This window comes from Pithys albifrons, chromosome 8 (genome assembly GCF_047495875.1).
Source record: "Pithys albifrons albifrons isolate INPA30051 chromosome 8, PitAlb_v1, whole genome shotgun sequence".
Classification (NCBI taxonomy): domain Eukaryota; kingdom Metazoa; phylum Chordata; class Aves; order Passeriformes; family Thamnophilidae; genus Pithys; species Pithys albifrons.
In genome coordinates, this window is record NC_092465.1 from 12,602,274 (window position 1) to 12,629,957 (window position 27,684).

General features: G+C 42.3%; 1 protein-coding gene across 3 annotated transcripts in view; it reads right to left on the bottom strand.

Annotated features, from left to right (window-relative positions):
- The window catches only part of GLI2 (GLI family zinc finger 2), a 192,405-nt gene extending 175,742 nt beyond the window's left edge, over positions 1-16,663 (bottom strand). The window contains exon 1 of one of the 3 annotated variants that reach the window (XM_071562407.1): positions 16,609-16,663. The gene's annotated coding sequence lies outside the window, so the exon portion shown is untranslated. Of the gene's footprint in view, positions 1-16,072; positions 16,285-16,600 lie in introns of those variants that run through there. The other 2 variants (XM_071562408.1, XM_071562406.1) reach the window with 2 other exon arrangements.
- Between the last annotated feature and the right edge of the window lie 11,021 nt (positions 16,664-27,684).

The following is a 27,684-nucleotide window of genomic DNA, read 5'->3' on the forward strand; positions in this document are numbered from 1 at the left end:
GGAGCTGTGGGGGGAAAAAGAGCCACACACAAGCATTGTGGATTCAGAGGAGGCCAACACACAAACTGCCAGCAACCCTGAACTCTTACAAAGGGCACGAGCTTGGAGTTTGGCTTGACTTTCCTACATCGACAGGTATCGTGAGAGAAGTTTATTGGACGTGATCGCAAGCAGAATTGCCACTGTCATCAGTTTGCCATGAGTTATCTTTAGAAAACACTTTTGTCTGTTAAAAAAAACCCCTCTATGTTATCCTTCAAATGTCTCAAAAGTTTATGAAAACTGAAATAATAAAAAATATCACAACTGGCAATATAACTAACATAACATTGAGAATAGTCCCCTTGCTATCTTATGTGCTGGAGCTGCTATCAATTCCTACAAAATGTGCAGGTCACGCTGACTTCCAGAAGACTCAAATCTCAGTCAGCACTCGTTTATCTTACGACAGAAAGGATAACTGCTCTACTCTTCCATAATGGCCTAAAGAGTTATGATGTATTCTGGATTAAGTCCTTCGAAAACACCTAAACAGAAGGGTTTTTCCTCACAAAACTCATTACTAAGTTAAGAAGTAATTCAGTCATGTAAATTTAACTTAAGCTAGTAAATCTAATAACATCTTTCTAAAAGCAGTAAAATGTTCAGACCTTAATCCTTTTAATTCACTGTTTATCCCCTTGGCACATACACTGTTTTTATTCTAGTCACTTCTGCTGTAATAAAAAGTTAATAAAAGCACGCAAGTTGCTGGACAAATTGCAGAGCTAATGAAGACTGGTTTCCTACAGGTTTGATGTCTCATGCCCCTTCTTTTCCCAATGATTTACCCCAGCTGCCACCAGGTTGTCTTAGCATCTCTCTCTTTGTGACTCCTTCATGTCCCTTAACTACATGTGAGCCAAGAGGCAGCACATGCCATGGCTGGCTGTGAGCTAAACATGGTTTTGCACCAGCACTCAGGTCTAGCAAAGAAAGCTAATAACTTCACATTCCAGCCTTCTCTACTACTGGGCCACTGGCACTTCTGCTAAAGATCAATGAATTTAAGGCCAAGATCTCCTTTAAAAAAGCAGACTACAAATGGTCTGTGAACTTCCTACATAGTAATGCAACAGTTCTAAGATAATCCACACAGGCATTGCTACCAACCAGAGCTGTAACACATATGTGTCCCACAAATGCCCTAAAAGTAAGGTGATCTTTGCAGACCACAGGAAGGGGCCTCTCAGATAAGGAAAGGGCAGGGAATGCATTGCTTTCTGAGAAGCCCCAGGGGAAATAACCAAACCTACAAACAGTTCTTTCATAACTCAAGGGGATCAGGTTCAGGTAGCTTCTCAGGTGCCACCATGACAGTGTTAAAAAAAAGGAAAGGTCTGTACCAGCAATGCAAGTCCCAAACCTGGTGAGCAATTCCAGTTTATAGCATTTATCTTGAATAGCTCTTGCATACTTGTATGCAGACAAACCACAGTGAAGTACATGTGTGTCACTGGCTGTCTATGGAGGGTAGGCTGCCATTCTGTTCTAACACAAGCTCTGGATGGTTTCAAGGCATAGCTCCATGTCTAGCACATTAGTATAAACAGGTCACACGGGTCCACAAGAGCAGGAAACAATAACACACAAGGCAGAAAGCAAGCCCTCTTGGTCACACATGATCTCACGAAGCAGTCATCACTCCCTAGCTCCTTGTTATGAACCTGGGATATTAAAAGCAGCCATGTGCCCTCGATGAGGCCACTAGAGCTGCAAAATTTACCAGCAATTCAAAGGAACTAAGCCATTGGCCCTGAGGGACATGGCTGATAAAGTGGCTAAGCCACTATCCATCATATTTGAGAAATTGTGGCAGTGTGATGAAGTTCCTGCTGACTAGGAAAGGGAAAGCATAATGCACGTTTTTAAAAAGGAAGACCCAGGCTGGTTAGTTTCACCTCTGTTCCTGGCAGGATTGTGGAGCAGATCCTCCTGGAAACTAGGCTAAGGAAACTAAGAGGTGACTGGTGACAGCCAACATGGCTTCACTGAAGACAAATCAACCCTGAAAAATTTGGTGGTCTCCTACAAAGGGGTTACAGCCTTGATGGGTATGGAAAGAGTGACTGACACCATTTACCTGGACTTGTACAAAGCATTTGACACTGTCCTGCAAAACATCTTTGTCCCTAAATTGGAGAGAAAGATTTGACAGATGGACCACACAGCTGATAAGGAATTGGCTGGATGGTCACACTCAGAGTTGCATTCAACAGCTCAGGGCCCAAGTGGAGACCAGTGATGAGTGGCATTCCTCGGGCTGGTATTGGCACCAACACTTTAACATCTGTGTTGGTGACATGGACAGTGGGATTGAGTGTACCTTCATGAAGTCTGCCAACAATATCAAGCTGTGTGGTGTGGTCAACATGCTGGAGGGAAGGGATGCCATCCAGAGAAACCTTGACAGGCTCAAGGGATGGGCCTGTGTGAATCTCAAAGTTCAACAGGGCCCACTGTAAGACCCTGCACCTCGGTCGTGGCAATCCCAAGCAAAAATACAGGCTGGGCAGGGAATGGACTAAAATGATTGGATTCTTCTCAGCCTTGAGGGGAAAGACTTGGAGATGTTGGTTCACTAGAATCTCAACATGACCTGGCAATTTTTGTTTGCAGCCCAGAAAATCAACCATATTAGAACAAAAGAACTGTGACCAGCAGGTTGAGGGGGATGATTCTCCCCCCTCTACTTCAGTATCTTTTTACCTCAATTCCACGAGGTCCCCCCAGTCCCCTGCAGCCTAATCCACCCCTGTTCTCTGCCAGCCTCCCATGATACCCCTGGTGGGAGATGAGCATCTTCTTCCTCCACCATAGACACAAGCTGTATACACTTCAATCAGTCAGGACACGGGAGTTGCTCTCCCTTAGGCTGGTGGGCCCAGCATGGGCACCAAGCATGTCGCAGCAGTATTTCTGCCAGTACAATACAGCTGGTTGCTGACTCTGACTTGAGCACTGCAGTTACCCAGTAAACACAAGGAACTGGTGAGGAAGGAGGTCCCAGTCCCAGCAGGACTTGCTGAACCTATCTGTCAGAGCCACCACCTGGTGGAAACCCTGCACTTTCATGGGATGTTGCCAGCTTTTTTTTGAACACAGTACACCTCATCGTTCAAGTACCACACTCATAATTACACCTAAATGAGAAACACAAACTTTCTATTATTGTTTTCATAGAAAACCAATAAATCTTTCATTTCTACTGGAGAGAGAACTACAAGGTCAACACTTGAGACACAGATTGTGATCCAGCCTTTCAACATGGACTCGAATCTAAGCTTTCGAGCTGAGTAAGTATGCAGACTCATTCATTTGTCAGTGTGACTGCAAACTAGGACATCAGATGGCACACCCTACACCTAAGGTCCCAGGCTGGTGGAAACACCACTTACAATTACAAGGTATAGATGGATACAGGCATTTGCATAAATCCCACTCATGGCAGTGATTAAAAAAAAAACGAAAAAAAAAGAGGGAAACTAGAAGGAATACAATGAAATATGATGAATTTTCAACAGAGGTCTATAGCACTTATTGGAGTGATTCCTCGCACCAGCTGCTCTTGTCTTCCCAGATCATCCCCTGCAGTTTCTTGCTTATCAGAGATGCTATCTGAAGTTCTACCACTCAACACTCTTTTCTGCAGAAACCCAAGCATCAGGCTTTTCTGTGTAGCCATTTTATTTTGGTGCAGTGAACTTAATAGAGATGTGGAGCAAAAGTGTCCTACCCTGGGGAAGGCAGCCCCAGGGAGCAACTGTAATGCAAAGCAGCCTGTACCATTCACGAGAGCTGCAGTACTGGGCTGCTGTTGCCACCTCTTCTGCCACATTCATCCTGGCAATGCAGATCAGGAGAAGTGGCATCCCATGGCCACAATGCCACATTGACATGCAGTACCTGATGGGTGGCTGGACTTTGACTTCCAATCTGTAGGCAAGTTGGTCACAAGTGGGAAAGCTCCATTGTTGTGGGTTGGAGGGGCAGACAAGCTAGAGGGGAGACAGTTCAAAGGAACCTTTTAGAGGTAAATGCCCTGGGAGCCACTCTCACCACTGGAGGAACCCAAGAGATCAGGATTTTAATTTGCCTTTTTGCTTTCAGTTTACTTCTGGTGACCTCACAGTAAACCGCTTAACCTTGTAGGCAATAACGTGAAATGCCAGCATTTTCAGCTCATACTATTCACACTATGCTCTAATCTAGTTTGCATGTCCAGTCCTGTCATTAGCTGAAGGAAACATTGATCCAAGACAGTAGAAAAGACAGAGTAAAAAAATTGTTTCTGGAAATGCAGTGATTCTAATGGCAGGCTGTGGTGGTTCGTTATCTAGACCCACAGCCGAGTTAAACTGAAACATATTATATTTCATGAAAAAAAACCTTTTAACCATATGTTTAGTCATTTGTGAGCTCTTGATCCTAACGCACAACATAAGCTGCAGTATCAGTGTCAAAAGTGCCTGATTTAAAGCATAAGAGGCAGAATTACATGAAGTCAAATTAGAATCACTTTTGTACGTTTGCAGGCAGAGACCTTCAGGTGGAGTGACAGGTACAGGGGAACACATCCTGGGGTCTGCACCAGATGAGGGGAAGAGGAAAGTTTATTTCATTAAAAGTTTTTCTGTGAGATTGGCTAGGGAGGAGATGATATAGCTGTGGGGGAAGACTGAGACAGCTAAAGAATAACACATGGTATGCTTTCAAAACATACAGCAACATGTGACATTCGTCTGCAAGTCTGGCACTGAGGAGCCTGTGGTCTGGCAGCAGGGAGAATTTCTGCTTTTTATTTCTTAAATCATTGCAGGCATTTGAACTAAACCCCCCACCTAATAGTCTGAGGGGAAGAACATAAAATCAGATTTTACGTATCATACTTTCAGTCAGCCATTTTCTCAGTGGATTGTTTTATCCTCCAATTCCCACATCATTAAAGCGATGCTGTCTCTTTAAAACACAACGTGGTGCTGTGCCAAAGCCTGCAATAAGAATCACTGGCACCAAAACAGTCAAAGCACAGAGCTTAATTCTCTACTTAATAAGACAATTAAAGAAGAGTATTTGGATACAGCAGTCTGCAAGTACCAACACAGAGCACTGATGTCTCCAAAGGCATGTTGATCTGAAGGCTTTATCAGAAAGCATCTGTCACAACCAGATGCCATCAACACCTGAGAAAAGTGGGAAATAAAGTGGGTTAATGTGGCTGTGACACACACACAAAGGTTTGCACTGCCCAAGTCTCTATTTGTGAGCATTTTAGAGCATGCAGGATAAAGTGCCCTGATGTGAAAACACTTGTACATTAGAATAAACTAAAATATATGTACACAGCTACCTCTGTTAAAAATAGTCTTGTGGAAATTACCAAAATTACAATGAAGTTAAAAGTGCTGTGTATTTTGTGTCTTCACTGCCAAAATGAAAGAAGGCTTATAGGAAGGCTGTTTTTAAATTCTTTGCTTTGACAGATGCATGGATATTATACATGGATGAATTGAGGTACACAGACTAACACAGGCACCAGTGATTGCTCATATGGAATCTCTTGACCATATTTGCCTCTAAGTTTCCAATCAAATAATTCTCAGATGTCATCTCCTCACAGGCTTCATCCTGCAGAGCTGAACCAAAGCTGGGGAAAAAGATAACAGCAGCGATATAAGAACTAATTAGTCACCTGATTAGCTGGCAAGAAGACAAGGTCCTGCAGTTCTGTGACCTAAAAATGCCACTGGTGACCTTAAAACTCCATCTCAAGGGTATCTGGAAATCTGTAACCTCCAGGGAGAAAGAGAGAGAAACGGGTGATGCCTAAATTCCATTAGCTCACATGAGATGTTGAAATAGCGCAGACATTAAGCTGAGGATAGGTGTGACATTTGAAGCAATCAGCCAGCAAAAGAGCACCTGCAGCACTGCACTTTGTTTGAACTGCTGCACCAAGGACTCCCAGTCCAGCCTGCATGGGAGGTTTGTAGCACACCCAGAAGGCACGCCAGGAGCACAGACTTCATCCTAGCAACTAACAACACACTGCAAGAGGAAAAATAAAACCCCAACCGCTCTGCCTTCGTTACAGCAGGGCTAACATCCAGCCAGCCCCAGGTGGCAGCCCCTAGGCTGCATCATGTCTGGAGAAGAGATTGGCTGAGGAAAGAAGTCACTTCAAAGAGGACATTCTGAGTGGTTGCTTTCCTCACTTCAACTGGAGGTACCTACACCTCACTGATTATCTGACCCTGGTGAACCCCATGAATGCGCTAGTTATTCCACATGCAGTGACATGAGAATGGAGTGGAGCAATGTCAGGAGGTCCTCTTAGGCTGCAAAGTTGCATCTTCAACCGCAAAGGAGGAAGACACCCAACATAACCAGTGTTAGGCCCAGTTGCATTGTGCCCTGTTCCTTCAGCCTGACAGCTGGAGCACGTTGTCAGCTGACTGCACCCAATGCACTAGAAGCTTCCAGCCTAACCTGAGGCAGTGCCACCCTGGGAAGCCATTAGCTGGTGCAGAGGAACCCAAGGTGACCTAAAAAGGGCCAACCCAGGAAGGGGCAGCAGAGAGCAACACCAGCTCACAGACAACTCATCAACAGCTTGGAGTCTGGCTCTTGGGTGTCTCTTTAGCCTGAGAAGAGATTAAAGGAAACAAATGCCTTGGCAAAGATCCCCCTGCCATCTGCACCTTGGAAATGCCCTCTGGAAAGTAGAAGAGGAGGATCCTTCACCTTACACACTCCTGGGAGAATGGTGCAACCTCCAGCAGCTGCCAGCACTGCCCCATTTCACCCCAGTCCCCTCAACACAGATCCAGACCTGCCTTTTGCCGCCCACTTCCCCCTGTTTGCTTTGTCCCAGAGGGATGAACTCACCTCCAGCACCAATGAATTTCTGAGAAGTAGTCTAAAACATAGTTTAAATTTTAGCAAGCCTTGCCAGAGGCCTTGGAGTAAACTGCAGAAGTAAGAACATTTTCTGAAACAGAAAATGGTGATTAAGAATGCTGTAGCAGGGTCTGTAATTAGGTGCTTTGCTGAAATAGTGCAACCCCAATATGCACAATGTTTTCCCCTTTGTTCCCTCTTCTTTAAAGAAAATGGGGAAAAGACCCCAACAACACACACAATAAATCAAGGATGAAAATATTAGCCATGGACATGGTCCAGTAACATATGTGCTGCGCTCGGCCCTGTGTTTCCTTACAGTTCTCAGAAGCAAAGAACAAAGTTAGGAACACAGTTACCGCAATTTACAAAGAAATTTAAGATTTCCAATTCTGACTTATTGTGAATTGAAACAAAACCTCAAAATGCTGAAATTCTCCACAAAAGGAACTCTAAAACAATCACTTGGAGTCCACTGGAAAATCAATTGTATTGCTACTGTATTTCCTACAGTGGAATTATACTTTAAAATTCTAAACAGAAACTTATTTCAACTCAAAGCCTGTAAAACAACAAATTGCTAACACCCTCAGTAAAATCCTTCAGCTCTTTTTTCCTCCTGCTTTTTTACAAAACTGACCTGGTTTTGTAAAAGATTTTAGTGTTGTGACGCCAGATATTGGAATATGATTCCATCAACCAATCCTAGTCAGGAAATACCAAAGCTGGGGTTGCCAAAGCAACATAATTAACTTGATCAGGGTACATACACTACGTGCTGCTTCCCAAATGGCCCTTTAACACCCAGTTAAATCCTTGGCTTGAATGACATATCAGAATGAATTTCTCCTCTGAGTTCCTCAAGAACACAGAGCAAAAGAAGAAGTTGACAAAATTACTAAAAGCCAAGTACCACTCTGCTCCCTGGCCAATGGTCCCCTGGGCTTGAAGAGGTCAAGGACCAATTCTTGAGCCTACTCCCATAACTAATGGCTGCAGCAATCACAGAAACACGTGGTCCTGTTGCATGGAGGAAATACATTTTGTAAAGATTCACTTTTCACTCACTATGTTACCTAGTTTAAGAGGTTTGATTCTTTTGTGGCATTATCAGTAAAATTCTTACTTCCTGGACTGGGAGACCTGAATGTTAGTGCTAACTAAACCTTGACCCTGGGGCCACAAACTTCAAAACCTGAATATGCTGTCACTAACTCAATGTGTACAATGTATCAAAAATAAGATTCTGTCTGTTCATTGTGGGGGGGGGAGGGAAACAAGGAAAAGAGAGAAAAGTAAGAAACAGAAAAAAATTGAGTGATGGGCTTTCAGCCTGTCATCAGACCACAGTGACCTCAATTTTTGAGAAATAAAGTCAAAATCTATTCTTATCTGCAGAGATTCAAGATCTATTTATGTGTCAAACTTTCTCCCCTTTGTCCTTAGCCTTTGGGAAGCACACTAAAAATTATATCAAAGCCTGAAAACCCTGAGATCACATTCGCATTCACCTTTGACCCAGGATGCCTATGGCTCTCACCGGCTCTTCGGCTCCTCCTCACCATTCAGCTAAGGCAGCAGATCTGAGAGCACCTCGCAGCAAACTGCTTGGGAAGAAATAAAGGCCATAGCGAAAGGGCATAGCAAAATCGTGCTGCCCTGCTCAAATTTGGAAGGCCAAAAAACTTGCTTTGGCAGTTTCCTGCTTCTTTGTATCCATGAAGGATGTTTTAACACCATCTTCCTCTTCTTACACACAAATATTTGATTATTCTCTTTGAAATGTCTCTGTAACATCTACAGGCATAACATGTGGAATGCAAACACTGATTGATTCTTTCTTAGCCATCAAATGTGCTTACACAGCAACTACACAGAGCAAATGCACACAAATCTCACATTTCATGTTTTAAAATATGAACATGCTGTGGGTTGGGGTTTTTTTACTCAAACATAATGAATGAGCTTAAATATTAGAACTTGAAATTATTAAGTAAATCATGGCACCTGTAAAGCTTCTATTTGCATAACATTAATTCATGATGGCATGTAAAACAAATTCATCACTCTCACTATATTGTAGTCTGATTTATGTTGGAATTGGAAAAAATAAAAATCTTGAGCACAAAATTATGTTGACAAGATGTACGTGCTCTTCGAAGTCCAAGATTGGTTTTTTTTCTGAAGCATCAAAACAACTAAATTATGGGAAAGAGAGCTGGGAGAAAGCATCTTTAAAAATGAATAACATACTACCGCCACACATACACGCTCTGCAGTTATTAATGTCAAGCATGGTGAAGATACTCTAGAAAATCATTACCATTCATAGCTACTAACAGCCATTAAATTTCAATCAATTCAACTTAACACAAGTGTACTTCAGCAGCCCTTACAGTTCCTTACAGAGGTGGCTCAGAAAGTCCTGTCTGACTTATTGCATTGTCCACTGCACAAAGAGGCATTGCTGAGGATTGCTCTGAAAAGGAGCGATCTTGGTGTTGGGAACTGATGCTCTTTTAACACCGTTGCAATCAACAGACTTTGCTTTTAAAGACGGTGTGATAAAAGGACTCTAATAGAGCTCCACAGGTCAGCAAGGAGCGGAGCAATATACTGATTCTACCCGGGGATGCCACTCTTCCAGATGAAAAAAAAAAATTGGTGGCATGTTTTCAAGGAGTTTTCAAAGAATTTTAGCAACAGAATCAAACTGCTGAACAGTGCAAGAGAATTTCCAGTTGATCCACTTGCTTAAAGAGAAGATAATCACTAAATACGCAGAACATTTAAACAAAAAGGGATTTAACTTCCAGAGACTGGCTATTTAAAGCTCTCAGTCATGAATACAAGCCACAGCACTGTGCTATTACAGCATCTCTCCTACTCATCTGAGTTGCATTTGTAACACTGAAGTTTATCCACTGTTACTGCAGGAATTAAGCCGTGCAACTGACCACCCCCTGCAGATCTTGGAAAGAACCAGCCTGTCTCTCATCGCGGGGGGCAGAGGCGACTTGCCACCTCTTGGCAGGGGTGAGGGACTCACAAGGTGCTCACCTCTGAGGAGCTGGACCCACCTTGGCTTCTGCTGTGCAACAGAGCATCCCAGAGAAGGCATCTTTCTCTGAAGAGATTTCATTTGTTTCATCTGGATGAATTATCTACACAAATTCCACATTTCACATGGGATAGAAGATTTTATTACCTCTTCTTTTCCTCCCCCAAACAGAAGCCCAGATTTTCCCATCAGGGTTGATTCTGCTGGGCACAGAGTCCCTTCTCTAGATCTACAGGCAGTTTAAAATTGCAGGTGTGTACTGCTACAGAACAGAGAGTCACTCCACGCACAGAAAACAGATGCAGTCACAGATGTGCCATTACAGTAGCTGAAATTACAAACTCAAGTGTAGATTCCTTTTGTGGCTTTTAGCTCATCCCTTAGAAGTATCAGCATTGATGCTACTATTCATTAGGAGAGTATTTGGGATTATTCTACAGAACTGTATGGTCTTCATTCTCTTGGGATTTACACTTTAGCATTTAACACAGCAGAGCAGCAAAGTTCCTCAGAATCAAGAAACACCCAAGAAATCTCTCAGGCAGATATATGCTTCATTTTAACTCATTTCCTTACACTTACAAGATGCACTAAATGAAATGAAATTAATGCTGAAAGGGGCGTTTATTGAAAAATCTTCCAGTGACAGGTTCAGAAAGTGCCAGAGTTCAAGTAAATCGTTCCATGGAAAATGTTAGCAAAGCTTAATCATACTGGAAGCCACATTTAATTACAGCTTTTTAAGTCCATCTGGGAAAAAAAGAAGAGACTTAAATATGTCACCTGAGATGATCTAGATACTGAAACTATTTGTAAGTTAACAAAAGCATTTGCATCACAAAGCGCTCTGGGGCACCACCACGGCAAAGCAGGTGTGTAATGAACAAGGATCACAGCACCAAAACAATCAGGACTGTAAATAACTACTACTAATCTGCAATCATTTAAATTTGGGTTTAATTGCTAGGCAGCAAATACATTTCATTCTTGAAGAGGTAAATGCTCTGCGGAATACACACTTAAAGGTATTTAGTGACAGAAGCACCACAGTCAAGAATCCGAATGTCAGGAGGGCAGAGAAGAGCAAAGCAGCAGGGTTGGGGCTGCCATGAGTTCACAACATTAAACAAACTTTTCTCTGGAAGAGAACCAATAATGCAGCCATCCCCACTGTACGTACTGTAACTGCTGCAGGAGGAACACAATGAGTCACATGGGAGGCAAGAGGGCAGTGACTATAGAAACAAAATTCAATCTAGTGGCTAATGAATAAAAAGTTCCTTTTATTTCTCAGTTGTTTTTGGTTCATTAAATTTTCCACAGATTTGCAGAGAAGAAAACGTGATCAATAAACCTTGACAAAAGTGAATATGTGAAAAAGGCGAGAGAAAGGCACAGGAAGATAAAAGTGATATCCCGATCACAGATTTCAGAGGCAGATGACCAGAGCTCTGGGCTGCTGAATAATCTGAATAGACCATCATTTCTTTACAGCCTTTTACTTTCTTTTCCTTGACTGTTGGAACTCTTCATTCAATACAATAGTAAATGCACTAAAACTTTTTTTCTTATGCTAATGGTCGAAATCGGGCGCTCACAGTTAAAACACACTTCCCACCAACTTGTTTTCTTTAAAAAAAAAAAAATTAACCTATTCAAGTTAAACTAAAATGTCAAAGACAGCTTAAGGCTTACTCTCACCATTCCTCAAAATTAATGGTTTTCTCCCCAGTAGATACAAAAAAAGAAAAGACTTGAATAAGGATAAAGCTGCTAGACTCTTTTCATATGAAAAAGAACACTTAGAAAGTAAAAAGAAATACATCCAGTACAAAAATCCTGGTACCTACAATTCTAATTTGTATTGTTTCCTCTGAGAATATTTATAATTGCAAAAAGGTGACAGCCAATCACAAATAGTTGTGAAACGATGAGAAAAGATTCACCAGTGACTAATGTATTTGGGCAGTCATGCCCATGACAGTATCAGAAACACTTCCACTCATTACAATGGGAGCCCAAGAGAGCCTATTTTCAATTTTTTTTCTAATTTGGGTGTCCACTTCCAGGCACCAAGGCCTCGTTTTCTGTGGTCCTGAATATTCACAAATCCGAAATAATTTTTACAGCTCTGAATGCTGAATTAAAAGACAACTTTCCTGTTCCTTTCATGCAACACTTCTCAATTTTAGTGTATTTGGGGTTATTTTATTTACAAGAAGTTAAAGGGAGTATGGGGTGTGGTTTTATAGTAACAAAGTGTGAATAAAACAAAGTTCTGTGGCCCCTCCTGGAATATGCCCATCTAACATATATTCATTCCCAACTGGAACTGATCTGTAGAAACTTAACCTGATTACCCAGTATTTCCATTCCACTCACTTATTCACAAGGGAAAGTTGCAATTTTGCCCCTTGAACTATCAGAACTACCATGCAAGATCCAATTGTCGTTACTTTTACATCAAACAATAGTCAGTTTCTATAAGATGCACATATATGGGATCTGCTGTGTACACAGGTCAAGAACTGCATATCCCAAGCAGACTCAAAAATATATGTACATATATATAGACATGCACAGGCAGTCATGTATTTTCTATATTCTAATACAATGCCTTCTTGGCATCATTCATACTAAGATTTATTCTTTCCTATTATTTTATTTAGTGTTGTTTTAATTAATTCCTGAATACCTCTTGTTGTTTTGGTTTTCTTTAAAAGGGCCTTGGAAACAGAGCTGAAGCAAACACTAAATACCACTTAATGCTTTGTGGCAAGTTGTCCAAATGTGCAACTGTTTAAAATATTTACCCAGGTATAAAGGGGGTTGTGCAGCTCTCAAACAATGCCCTGGAATCTTTCCCATCAGTAAGAAGGCAGACAAAAAGCAGAGACCGCTTAACCTCAATGCCTTAGCAGCAAGTGAGAAGTGCAAATATCGCATTTCTATAAAGCCCTGGAATCTTCATAGAAATGGAGTGGCAACTAATTAGTTTGATGCTATAGTCACGACTAATGTTCCTAAGTAGCTTCTTTGAAAAAACTCACTGCCTTGAAATCCTTGGCTAGATTATTAAGTGGAGGCTTTGTGATGGGGCAATAGATAGGTGTTTGCTGCACAAACACATACAGATTTTGGTGACTGCTTACTGAATCCACTGCCTTCACTAATCTGCACTGGAAACTTCACTATGAACAGAGCACTTCTCAGAGTACAAAAGCATGAAGTATCTGTGTACCTTTCAGACTACTGGGCAAACAACTGGCTTACAGTAGGCCACCAAAAACAGGGGGAGGCAGTTAACCAAGTGTCCTCCATACTTACAAACAGAGAATGAGGATAATGCAATTGCTATTAAGTCAGATGCTCTACCATATCCTTAAATAAAAAAGCTGGGGCCAGAGGATTGGAAAACTCACTAGAAAAATTCGAACTCTTTCAATAGGAAAAAGCATCAGGATAATAATGAAAAACATATTTTCAAGTTATACAATGCGTTAGCGGTCACATAACTCTTTCTGTATAAAGCTGATCACATAGTCCCAGAGTCTGTACAGCTTCTATACAACTGTGCCACTGAAAGGGAACTTGTGGTATAAACCTGTAAGATCATTACAATCACAGAAAGCATAGTTAAAAATGGTTCTTTGACATAAAAGTTTAAACTTGTTTTCAAAACAATGACAAAAATCCTGGTTATTATATATGTACAGCCAAAAGGCCGTCTTTCCAAATGTGCCTTCAGTATTCAGTGTGACATTTAGGAATGCAGACTGTTATGTATTGGATATCTGAGGTCAATTTCTGTTCTCTTTTATCCAAGTATAACCTAGAGCAGCTTCAATGAAATTATGACAGATTCATACCGACATATGCATCTAGTTCAAATTCTTCTATGGCTCTAATTTTTCTTTAATTGAATGACCTAACACAAACAGTATTTGTCCATCTGTATACATCTCCTTTGACACACTGAAAAAAAAAGACATTGAAAGGAAGCTGGAAACAGTCCTCGAGATCTGTTTTCTTTTGAAGAACAGCAGTTGCATTTCTGGGTGCTTCAAAGTCACATACTTTAAGAAATAACAACATTCAAGATCAAGTGAATCTTACCTCACCTTGCTTTAAAGATCAGCTCTTTCACAAACACACCAGAGTTTGGATATACACATACCCGTAGATTAACAAGTTCATCTTTAGTGAATCAGGCACTTTTCAGTACTACACATAGGTCATGCTTTCAATCAAATGACAAATTTCCAAGAGTTGTTTACAGTGGAAAAGCCATAATGAATTTCTTTCACTTTTTAAAAGTTGTCAGTTTTGCAATAACATTCAATATGACATTTGTATTGCAATTCAAAGTTTGACAGGTGTCAACATTTCCTGAAGTTCCAGCCAAAATACAAATTACCATATCCGCCCATCAGAAAAGTTGAACCAAACTAATTCACCAACTGCAGTTGCTGTATGCAGCAATTATGTATTTCAAACATCCCAGGCGCATAAGTAATTATTTAATTATTTAGCAGGATCCTCTTTTCCAGGTGAATGTAGTTTCTTTTCTAGTGAAGTTAAGTATATTAGGTTTAGAACAACACCACCAATAAAAAAATACCCAAAGCTTTTCTTAAAGCAAGGTAGCTAGAACAAACAGATCAAATCAGCAAGTCTTGTAACAAATCAGTCCACTCTGTGTATTTTGAATTTCATGGCTTATTTACTTTACATTTTTGGCATCAGCTCCACAGTGCATGCCAATACAATATTTGTTCAAATGCTGTTTTATGCACACGCTAGTCAAACGCTTACTTTCAAATTCTTGTACATCCCAAGAGCCTCAGTTGCAAAAAAAAAAAAAAGGGGTTGTTAAAAAGAAAAGTGAAGGGGATTGGGAAGGGGTGGGCAAACTTTTACAACTAGTCCCTCTATCTGTGGCAGTAAAACTATAAACACGATACGCCAATGAAATGCTAATTTCTATACACACAAAGTTTTCCAGCACCTGGAGCCGTATGAAAAGCGCGGGCAGCTCTAGGCAGCCACAAGTTTCGCTGGCCCAGCCGGCGGTAACCCTCCCACGCCGGGACATTTGCTCACCCGGGACACGCACCGGGAGGCCGAGCCGTGCCCCGGCCCCGCAGAGGGGACATCGCAGCGCGCACTGCACCGCACCCGCGGCGGAGGAGCCGCAGCCCCGGTCCGGGAAGTTTTGAAGTCCAGGTTAACTAAGTGAGCAAATAAATAAATAAAGCCCGTAAACATCGGGAAAGCTGGCAGCAGGACCACCGATAATTCATCCTAAGCCCCCTCGCTGGAAAAGTCAGGTTTCCCAGGAAATGATGGCAATCACTTGAGGCAGAAAAGGCATCTAGATGAGCCCATCTCCCTCCCGTCCTCCCTGATTGTTTTAAAGCCACCGAGTCTGGGGGAAAAACTCTCAACTCTCTAAGTCCTTAATAGGATTGGAGTCCGGGTCTCTCCAAGCCGCTCCTCATCACACAGGGATCAAGTTGCAGCAGGGAATTTTTTAAATTCCTCAGCAAATATACTTGTCGAAAGATTGCCCCTCCCGTGGGGAGGAGGGGGTGGGATGACAAGAACGAGAGGGGGTAACTTCATTTTTCTTTTTCTAAAAAAAGGAAAACTCACTGCTGGCTTTGGGGAGCCCTTCTGTCCTCCGGGACCCGGGGAAAGGCAGTCCCGGCAGCGGCTCGGGGCTGCGACTGTCACTGCAGCCCCCGGGAAAAACAATGGCCATGGAGGCACGGTCCCGGAGGAGTCTGGACGGAGAAAGGGGGCGCACAGCGGACACACGCGTGGTCACATCCTCCCCGCTCACCTGCGAGGTGTGGGGGGAGCACACGGGACGGGGCCCCCTCGGGCACCCGCTGCGAGGGAAGACCTTCACCCAATCTGTACCTTCCCTCACCACCCCTCTCTTCTCCCCCCCCCCCCCCCCCCCCCCCCCCCGCCGCAGAGCAGCTCCAACAAAAGCGGGAGAAAAGGGGGAGAAAAAAGCAAAGAATAAAAAGCACAATGAAAAGCCACAATAAGCATCAACTTTACCCAAAAAGCGGAGCAGCAAGTTTTCAGCAGGAGAGCGGTTGCCGCGGAGGAGCACTGCTCCTCCGGACCCCCATCATAAACTTGGGGGAGGGGGGCGTGGGAGGGACCTTCCCTCGGTCCTTCCCTTTTGTGCCTCTCTCCGCCACTCCGCTCCGCTCCTCGCCAAAAGCTGCCGCGGATGCCGCTGGCGGCGCGGCGTTCTCCCCCCTGATGCCGCGGAGCAGCCCCGCGGAGGCGGGCGGGGAGGGGGGGCTGAGGAGGGCTGGGGGCGGCGTGGAGAGGTGCGGGGCGCCGCGGCTGCGGGGCGGCTCCTGCAGCCCATCCGCCCAGGCCGCCAGCGGGACACGGCGCGTACACGTATACGTACTTTATATATATATACACACACATGCATACACACGGAATGAAGTTGAGCAGCGTGCAGGAAGACGCTAGAGCGCTTTCAAGCCCTGACATAAGAGGAAAACTGTCTGTAGGGTCCGTTTTCTCTTCCCCCCGCCCTTTAAGAAAAAAAAGGGAAATCTAAACCTTCCCACCCTTTCGGCGCGGGAGCAGCGCACTGCTCCGGATTCTCTCTCTCTTGCCTCCCCCCTCAGCCTCTTCCATCCCGGATCGCCCCCTCGCCTCGGCGAACCGCACGATTTTGGGAGCGAGGCTTTCTGCAGGGGCGGTGGAGCCCCGCCGTGCCGCCCAGGAGCGGGCGGGGAGCCGGCAGCCCCTCCACGCCCCGCTCAGCTGGAGCGCATCTGCAGCGAACCCACACAAATTCCCCTTCCTCGGGGAAAGCCGCCCTGATCCTCCCCGAACAGCAGAAGTTCGGCTTGTGCAGATTCGCTCGCGCAGAGGCGGGGATGGAGCTGGGGGTGGTTTTCCTCTAACTTTGGTGGTTATGTTGCTTTTTCCCCAGGAGTTTGCGCGACTTTTCAAGCCCCCGCCCCGGCAAGGCTGGAGGCAGCAGAACTCCGCGGAGCAGCAGAACTCCGCGGAACATCCCGGTGCCGCGGACATAGGCCTGGGGAGCCAGCGCCCGCACACGGGAGGCTTTACGCGCCAGGAACATCTTGTGGGGGAAAGCATTCTTTAAAGACAGCTCCCTAAAGGCGATAAGTAATCTCACGGGAGGACGATGATCTAGTTTAATCCTCGTGGTTTGGGGCCGAGGCTACGAGGAGTGGAAGAAGAATCTCCAAAAAGTGCCCGGCTCCCACCCCAAATATCTTTTTTTGCAATGATGTGATTCATTAATAGTAGTACCAATGAGAAACGCAGCAGTATGAACTTGAGCTTCGGCCAGGCTGGGCTTGTCATTTGATTTGTTTTGATTTCTTTGACTACGGAATCTAACAAAAGTTTGAAACACAACCAGATGCTGCTGGGGAGGGTCACCACGCTATACCCCAGAGCAAGCTCAAACTCGCCGTATCATCAGGGTATCTGACTCCGGCAGGATTATGGCCAGTACCATGGCAACCGCATGCCACATCAGCCCCGAGCTTCACTTTCAGTCCCCTGGGCAGTGTTAACATTTGCCAGCGGATTTGCCCGACACGCAGCCCAGGTCCGGGCAAGTGGAAAATGAGCCTAAACCACTCGGAAACCTTCCTCTTCTGGCCTGTGCAAAGCAACACGGCAAGACCATTCCATACTAAAATTTTCATCCTAAAATCCTGCACAAATACTTTTTTTCGGGGGGGGGTCGGGGGGGGGGAGAAGGGAGTTGGTTGTGGGGTTGGCATTAGAAGCCTGATATTTGATGGCGACAACTAGCTCCTCATGCACGCCCAAATTCCATTTATTTCACTCAGACAGCTTGTGAGGCAACAGGTTATTTTGCCAACCACCAACACTGCAACTTCTTTTGGGTCAAAGTCTAGCATTACTATGCACCCGCTATCTCATCCAAAAAATTCTTTCCCCTCTCCACGGCACACATGCAGTCCGTGCTAGCACAGCAGCCCAACCTTACCCCATGCAAGTGGGTAATTTTGTGCTGAGAGGAGTTTCATTACACCTACTACTGATGAGCAAAATGCAAGGGGAAAAGGGGGGGTTTGGTTACCAAAAGTAGGAAAAAACCAAGTCTTTGATCTCCAAAAAACAAAGCTCACTTTTGTTCCCAGGTTACTTTACTGGGAAGAGATGACCTGGCAGCTTGGGAAATGGGTTAGAATAATTTTGGATGGATCAAAAAGAGAAGCTGGCAAACAATTAACACCAGTTATGTTCTAATTTCTTGCTGCACAGTTACAAACACATGTACATCCAGACTGTTGGCCAAGAACATACTTAAAATGGAAAGAAAGAAGAATTAAAGGATTAATTCAGAGTTAGGAAAAGAAGGACAGTTTCCCCTTCTAGAATTCACACATGTCAGTCGTTTAGAAGATGGAGATTTTTAAGCCTGGATGGAAACTCCTCCTTTTTGTCTGAAGGATGATGGCTGGCGACGGCTGGAGTTTTTTGAGAACTTTGAGTCAGCTATTACATTATCTGCCTGCTGTAGCTCATCTATCCTTCCCTCTCCTGCTCTGCTCATTGAACTGCCCTCTCTTAATCTTCCATAGGTGTCCAAGATTAAATAGACGACAGAATGACTGACATTTGGTATACATAAAAGAACCAAAATATGAACAAGAGGTCAAAGTGCAAATCTTCCCTCTGGTCTTCCCTCCTGCTCTTGTACAACTTGATAGGGATGAAACCAAGTACTGATATAAAGATATACGACATCGTGTACTGAATATACCTTGCTGTAGCAGGAGCATGTGGATATAGAAGATACATTCCAAAATGTTCAGGACTAAGGAAAGAAGGTTTTTTAATCACAATTTTAGAGAAAAGCTCTCACAATGATAAAAGATTGATTTACCACCAGGTCCAGGATTGCTAATCTGGGATCTGTCCCACTTCTGTAAACTCAGTGGAAAGAATCTGGAAGTTAGACTAGCCTCAAAAGCTGCAAATGTGGCTGTTAAAATGTTTTATATAGCTCTGAAAGAGGACTGTAATTTTTTTATTAAAGTACATCTTTAAAGAAAATTGTTGAAAAACCAATAGGGGATGCTCCATTCTGTTCTGTTCTGTTCATGTCTATATGATTTATTTCTATAAATCTTCATAGATCCTTACGATAAATTAAAAGGCCATTTGAGTATTCCAAAGGATAATCACAGGTAAAAGCGACTAGAAAAAAAATCACATTTAAATATGCTTCTCTTTTAGAATGTAGAAAATAATTACATATGGGATGATCATTAGCAGATAAGAGGCCTAAAACCATGTTTCATGCAACTCATATCTTTATGATGTCTGGTTTAAGTCCAAGTGGGAAGTAATACATGAGCAGTTCTGCCCTGATTTAAACAGCTGTACCAACTCTGGGGTCAATGAAGTTGCACTGAACCTGAATGCAACTTGTATCTATCGAATATAATTAATCACAATGATATTTAATGAATTAACAATGTCATGTGCAATGCTGGCTCAGAATTTTACTAGAATAGGGAGGATTTTTTGGCACAGTACATTCCCTTCTTTTTTTAAAAGTCACCCTCTTACCTGGGGGAAATCGTAACTGTGGGTAGACAATGAGACAATACTCATCAAGATGATATGCAGCTCTGATTCCTATCTCCCTCCATGTATGTGTTGTTTCTTGTTTAAAGCTTCAGTGTTAAGTTTCTTGAGGCAGGTGCCATCTTCCCACATTCTACATTTTGATTAAGCCTTATTTTATGTTTTCCTCTCTCCAAAGCATATTTGAAGTATAACTTCAATGCTAATTTCCTGATAGTTGCCGCTTCTTTTTTTTTTTTTTTTTTTTTTTTTGAGTTGTTGAACTGGAAGGATCCATTCTTGCCAGGTTTAATCTACACTGGAACATGAATGTAATGCTAATGCCATAAACTCTTCTAGAGTTTTTCCATGATTAAAAACCAGTACTTCCATGCTACATCAGCAAAGGAGGCATTACTTTTATTTATGCAAAACTGGTCTGGAAGCCAGCCTTTTATTTCAGAGAGCATGCAAGATCTTACTCAACTTTAAATAGAAATTGAAATACCCATCTAAAACAAGACCTTATTCACATGACTACATACACTGAAATTACTGCTCATAAAATGATAAGCAAACCATTTAAATGGGTATTCACCATGAACTAAGGATATATACACCATCCATTACCTGTCTTAACAGAAGAACAGAAGCTTCTTCAAAATGCACAGAGCCTGTCATGTCTGCACAGTTTTCAGGAAGTGTTGCACTTGTGGCTACTCCTGCCAGACCCAACCTGTTGTTGGAGGGTGAGAGGTCCCTTCTCCTTCTCAGATCTGAAAAAGAAAGCACAATTTGCTCCAAGAGTAGCAATTCCAAACTCAAACACCCAAATTACAGAAAGTTTAATATGAAAAGCTCAGGGATGTGTTATGCCTCCTACAGTGTTTCCAGTTGTTAGAAAAGCAGCAGTACCTTGTGCTTATGTGGGGAAAGGAAAACAGTGGCACTGCAGAAGCATTGCTCTTTGGCACAGATGTGAAAACAAAATGTGCAGATTCTAAGGAATGGTCTTTTCTCATGAGACTTTGCAGTTTCCAATTCTTTATTTTCCTTCTCCCTGTCCCTCTAACTGCAGCCCCCTCTGCCAGCCAGGAGATGAGCTACAGGGCTCTGCCTGCCTGGGAGTTGGAGAAAGGAGCTGGGCAGCACAGTAGTCTTGCAGAGCTCCTTCCAGGCTTCATCTCTCCCCAGCAAAATGCTTGATTGGATGAGGAGGCAGATAACAATTTTCTTACCCAGGGTTGATTGGGTTACATGAAGTCTATTGTCTGCTTAGAGGGAGAAGAGAGCAGGGATGCACAAAATAGTAACTGTGGTACCTGAAAGTGGCATTGTGTGAAGAACTGCAAACGAGTGGAGTTGGCAATGTACAGAAAGCAAAACTCGGCCATTGATATGAAGTTAATGAGATTTGTTGGAAGCTATGTTTATATTTCATGAGGGAAAACTAGGGAGAAGACTTTTCATTCTACTCCAGGAAGAGAAAATTTGTTAGGTTTGCAGAAAAATAGAAATCCCTGTCAGCATAAAATGTATAATCTAGATCTGTAGATGTTACACTGTATTGCATATAGACACTGTGTATCAGTGTATATGAATAATTTGCACTGGTTTACGCTGAAGTCAGGCTGCTAAAGCATTATCTGTTGTGGCCAGTGACTTTAATAAAAAGTTTGTGCTTTCCCCCAGACAAATATCTTTATCCATTTAACCTTTATAGTTCTTTAAGTATTAATTAGGATCTCTAATGCCTTTCTCATCCAAGGCCAGATAAAGAATCCCTGGTAAAACTGGAAAGGAAATCCCAATTCGTAGTCCCAAATTCAGGCTACTAGATAATGCTGTCTCACGAAGAAATCCTTTGTCAGAACTCAGTCTTCTTTCTTCTGCCTTGACTTTAAGGGTATATAACTAATTGAAAACCATCTCACCTTTTTTAATTTTTAAAATCACTTTTCTAACTCTTTTGGAGGAATTACAAAAATCTTCTTGCATTTCAGCAAAACCATGAACTGTTGTGCTAGTCTTAGTTTTAGGAGTCTGTAAAGGAATAAAAGCATTCAAAATAATAATATGAGCATATCCTCCACATCTCAGAGTTCTTGTGTACTGAGGGCCCCTTTCTCAAGATAACATCTCCAAGGGTTGCAGAACAATAGCCAAAGTTGTATAACTCCTAAGAGTTTCAGAAACAGTTCCTATTTTTCAGTACTCAAATGATCAGAAGTAACCTGCCTTCTTTGAAAATGAGATGTCTGTGAATTATCTCAAGTAAGGCATCCAAAATACATTCTTTACTGTAATTCTTGACTAAGCAAAGAATGTGGTCACAGGTGTATGAAACTGCTGGATGAACAGCACAAGGTATCTGAAAACTCTTATCAAGCCAATGTGAATATCCACTATGTTTGTTGAATAAATGAGTGACACCAACATCTTGGCATCAAAAGGACCCCATATCCCTAAATAATAGCCCTCCTCTGTACTGCCCACAGAGGTCCAGCACAGTTTTGCTGAAGCGACAAGTAACGTTTGCAGTCATACTTAATATATTTCAAATTGGTTATATTGTTTACAGATTGCTTATGTCAAAACTGGTGAATTCTCCAGTGTGCTTTAGGATTTATGCATTCTAGTTCTTTGAAAGGTTTTTTCTTATTTGTTGCTACCTGCAAAAATATATATCTTGGCCCCAATTCACAGTGGAACAATGTTAGGTCATTATTCCTTGAATTGTTAGGCTGTAAAGAAGCAATTTCTCACTAACCTGTGACACAGGAAATTGTGATTCTGATATCAGGTCATTGCTGGAGTTCCTTTTACAACAATCTGTTTTTCTGTCAGCAAATGACATTTATGTATTATTTCTAAGAAGTGTAGCCTTCAATATTTTTGTATGTATACATTCAATATTTCTCTTCTGCCTCTTATTCTGCATAGCCTGGAATTTTAATATATGATTCAACTGATAAATAAATATATTTTGATTGATAGTGCAAATACCTGGCAGCTGAAACTAGTGCTACCTCAAAGCGCTTCTCAGAATAGTTGAGTTTCCTGCTTTTGTTTTCCCTGAGATCTCTCTCATAAAGCATTGCAATGAATGATTAATGCTTGGATACCCCTTTTCTCTAGATTTTCTGCTGAACTTAATGTGTTACCCAGTGCTCTGTATGGAGGGAACACAATCCAAACTGCCACCGTGGCAAGATTCAATACTCTATTTAATTGGGTTTGGTTTTAGGAACCACAATCACTGGTGAGCTTCAGAACTTCCTCTTATGAGAAGAGAATAAATATATTTTACCAATGTAAAGCAGCCTAATGCAGTTGTTTTATTCTACTCTTTTGAAATTGGGAAACATGTAAAACATTTGACAGATGACAGTGTGCATATGTTTTACCAATAAATATGCATATTGGCTATACAAGAAGTGGTTTACTAGCAGAATATGTTTTACATATACTTAGGGAACTGATGCTATAAAGTTACCACATCCACAGAGACAAAACTTATTTCCATTGAAATGCACACATCATCAAACCTTTCCACAGAACTAAAGCACTTCTCTCCCTCTGTTACTGTTTTTTTAGGATAATACGCACAGATAGGTAGCTCTATAATACTAATATAATTTCTTGCAGAAAGAAAGATCCCAAACATTTCCAAAACAGAGCCTAAATACTGCTGGCTTTACACACAGGAGGTGATCTATGTGTCTCATGGGATATAGTCCTCAGTGGCAGGTAATACATGTACTAGGTCACATAGCCACACACAAGATAAACATGTAACTTCTATACATTAGAATCACACTGCACCATTAATAATCCGAGACAATTTAGACCTGTTAATATGTTTATGGAACAATGTCATCAACAGAAGTGACTAGCAAGAACCATATGAACTTTCACCAAAACTGAAATTAATTTCTACTCCCTACTAATCATTCACTCATTTCAATCGTTTCTGATACATGGAATCAAAGTTTTCCAAAAAAGAATGAAAATTACAACATTTATACTAATAAACAAACCAAGACCAAATAAATTCCATGCCTAAAGACTTCCAAAATTTGGAGTGAACAAATCCTAGAAAATGTACTGTAGTAGCAATCACACACAAGAAGAGGGGTTATGCTACTAATATGTAGTTATTAATCCCTGATTTCCTCAGAATCACCAATCAAATAATTATTCAGCATCAAACATGGGTTAGAAAACCCCATTATATTATGTTGACATAAAAATGAGGAGTAAATCTGGTTCTTTTGGTAATATGACCTCTTAATAGGACAATTCATCTTCTAGTATCACTGCAAAATTCTCAATTCCAGCTGTCAGAGCTGATATGATGTAACCTAAATACTAAATATAACATGGTAAGAGTGACAGAAAATGTGGGCACAAGGCTGAGCATCTCATCTAGTGCTCTTGGTTTCCTGTGTATCAATGCACAGGGAGAAAATTGTGCACAAGCCACGTCAGAGCATGTAAGTCAGGCTGTTGTGAATCCCTTTTTGGAGAGCTGTGCTTTCCCCCAGCCACCCAGGAAGCCCCAAGGGGAGTCCAGCTTCCCCCAGCCAGGTGCTTATGGCATGAACGCCTCAGTACTGACCATGTAGATTGTAATCAATGCAAAGAACAACATTCCTCTCTTCAAAGATCATACACAGATGCTGACGACCACTGAATACAGCCCAGTAGTCCTGATTTATGAATATATTCTAAATATCAGAAGGAATACTCTTTAAAGTCCTTCTGTCGTTTGGTTGCAGCACCCCTAAGCAGCAGTAGTGTCCCCCAGAACTGGGCTTGTAACTCATGGGATCCTGGTGTAGTTCAATAGTTTGCTGCATCCTGAGACTTCTCTCAACACAGCTCCCACAACTTGTCTGAAAACCAAAATGTTCTGAAATGAACCTACTTAAGCCAGCAAACATTTTTTTACACCACTATTTTACATTTTCCCCTTCTGACCACACAAGCATGAATCATGGTAAAAGTAATCGGGTACACCCTGGAGGATTGTCCTTGCCCAGCCTTTTCCTCAGCTTTCACAGAATGTCACAGTTGCCACCTGAAGTGTGTGACACCTTTCAGGATCATGACACAAAGAAACTGAGTCTACTGAGTCTATAGCACTTTCCACCAGCCTGAGTTGGGTTCCCTCACCTTTCCATCCAGGGGTGTTATGCACAGACCAACTCTTTTTTTCCAAGTGCTTTCTAGCCAATGCCCATTTTCTCCAGCTTTTTAAAAGAGTTAACTGTCCAGGACAAAGTTATTTAATCAAATTCTGGATGAGTTTGGACAAAAACACAAAGCAAACACAGTAAAAGGCTAGAGCTAATGTAACCTGAGACAGTGCATATCGTGTAGTCAAAAAGTAGAAAGCTCAAAATGTATTGTAGGGGAATAATGCAATCTATGAGTGATGCAGTCAGAACCATGAGAAAGCCCACAACAAACAAAACCTGCAGTTCAGAAGACCACAGTGAGCCCTGGGTCTTGCATGGGTACAGTCCATGAGGAAATGGGTCATCCCAGATACAACACTTTCCAGCGAGCAAAGAGCTCCAGCCACAAGTGTCATTCAGGGATTGTGCAACTTGCAACTGAGCTGCTGATCTCTGGTCTCCCTCCCACCAACATCTTCGAAAAGTGTTCCTGCAAGCTACAAAACACTCAGCTTCCACAAAGCAACTGGAGACAGCTGTGCAGAAAGTACAGCACAGGCTCAGAGCATTGATGTTTGATTTTCTCCAGTGATTGTCACTGGGATCACTAAATAGTAGGAGAGGGGCTCACATGCCTCTAGTGCAGTGCCAACAATACAGTCACAGAAATCAAAGTCTGAGAGCAGCTTTGAACAATTCTAATTAACACTGTTAACAGTTCAGCAAAGGGAACTCAATGTCATGAAGTGCAGCCAGCAAAGTGAAATGGTTTAGTGACATTCAGGAGGTCTGCATGATGCTGTGTGGACTTTTAGCACAGAACATCTGGAGGAAGGCCTGGAAATTATTTACTTTTTTTTTTTTTTTAAATCCATTTCCCTAGATTTGAATCAACAATGACATTTCTTTGACCATTTCAGTCTCCTGAAAGGATACACCAATTTTTGTTCCTACAAAAAAGGTTTGTAAGATCTTTTGGAAACAAAGTGGTCAGAGGCCCCACCTTGCACTTCATCTGAAGGATATCCAAGCAAACATTGCCTTCTCATACCATGCTGGGCCATCATCTCAATGCTGAAGCAATGAAAGGATTGCCATCAGCTGAGTCACCAAGACTGATTCCTGCAGCTCCTCTGTGGTCCTTGATGTATCCAATTCCAGAACAGCACTGACCTTGTCTGATCTCAGAGAGTTTTTGAAAGCCCAGCACAAAGAAATTTCCACGCCAGCTCCTTCATTCATGTTAAGCTTTATGGTTCCTCTGCAATGGCTAAAAGGTTATGAAGAGAAGGAAGCACATGAAGTATCTCCCTGGTATGGAAATCACATATATGGTGATGAGTTTACAGCACCCAGCACAGACATGTTTAAGAAGCAGCTCAGTTGTGGTGCACTGCATAGGGAGAGTACAAAACTCACACGAGGCAGATCTGGTGGAGTGAGCTATGAGGATACTCTCAGACAAACAGCAGGAAAATCCTCTGAAGCCTTCCATCCTGTGTTCTCTGTATATGCTGCATCTGCTCCAGAATGGCAGAAGACTATTCTAGGCACATTTTATGGAGTTCTTAAAAATGTTATTGGGACTATATATTGTATCCCTTTGCCAGTAAAGCCAGATGACTGCACCATAGGCTAGATCTCCAGATGGTTTAAATCATGGGTCTTGCTCTAATTTGCTCTAGCAAAGGATCTGGCCCCATGAGTCTAACTACACGAGGTAGATGGAGCTATAAAGAATGTGCCAAATGAGCTAAAATAGCTTTTCTAAAAATAAATACCACAATAGGACTTCCAGTGCTACACATAGGCATTAGTTCTGTCAAAATAGGGTTGCCAATCCCAGGCATTCAAAAATCATGAGTTGGACATAAGTTTGGCTTTAAACAAACCCACAAGATTAAAGAGAAACAAGCAAACAGTAATATCTAAGTACCTCTTTTGGTTTGCATTCTTGTATTTTTTGAGCCTTCAGGACAAACATTGGTCACCTTTTAAAGCTTTCTCTATTTTTTTTCCTTCTTTACTCTTTCCTCTTTCTTGGAAGCAGCAGGGCGAGAAACTTGCTGCTAAGAAAAGAATGTTAAAAAAAAAGAGAGAAAGATTCCCATGTAATTGCCTGACTCCAGAAATTTAGCTTTTAAGAAGAATATCATGAGACTCATGATAAAATCATGAGAGTTGGCAACACTATTAGTGAGCTGGAAATGATATAAAGCTCTCACTTCTGCAGTCTATGAAGTATCAGACTTTTAGTCACAAGCTTTTTATGCACAGAAAACCTGTCATTGCCATATAACTAGGCTTTTCATTGCCACAGGTCTTCAGATTTCCATTAAATCAATTCACAGAGTTTCTAGGGACCTTCTGTTTGTGTGCAGTCAAAAAAAATTTGGCAACAAAAGACTTGGAGCAAATTGCAGATGGACACAAATGGGAATGGGCTTGAAGCAGGCTGGGAGCCTGAAGGAATGGCTACATCTGGGGGAAATGAAGTATTTCCACACGGCTGTATTTACTGGACGTGTACAGCTCTCTGAAGAGCCAAACCCTCCCTCCAGGGATGGATCAGCAAATCCACCTTTTACACTGACAAACTGGTAGGATCCCAAGGCAGGGAAAGAACAAACAAACGCAGAGAATTGCTTTGGCAACTTGACATCTACAAAATACATAGAAAAGATTACCATGTAACAGGGGTAAGGAAGCTCCCAGTAGCATGGGGCATTGTCCTCATTATTACGTCCAGTCAGTGCTAATCCACCACAACAGGAGTAATTCAAATTAGATGTGTGAAAAAATGAGTTCATCACAATCCAGGATATGGGCAGTTCCAGGCATCAATCCCACCCAAAAAGAGAAGTTGGGTAACCT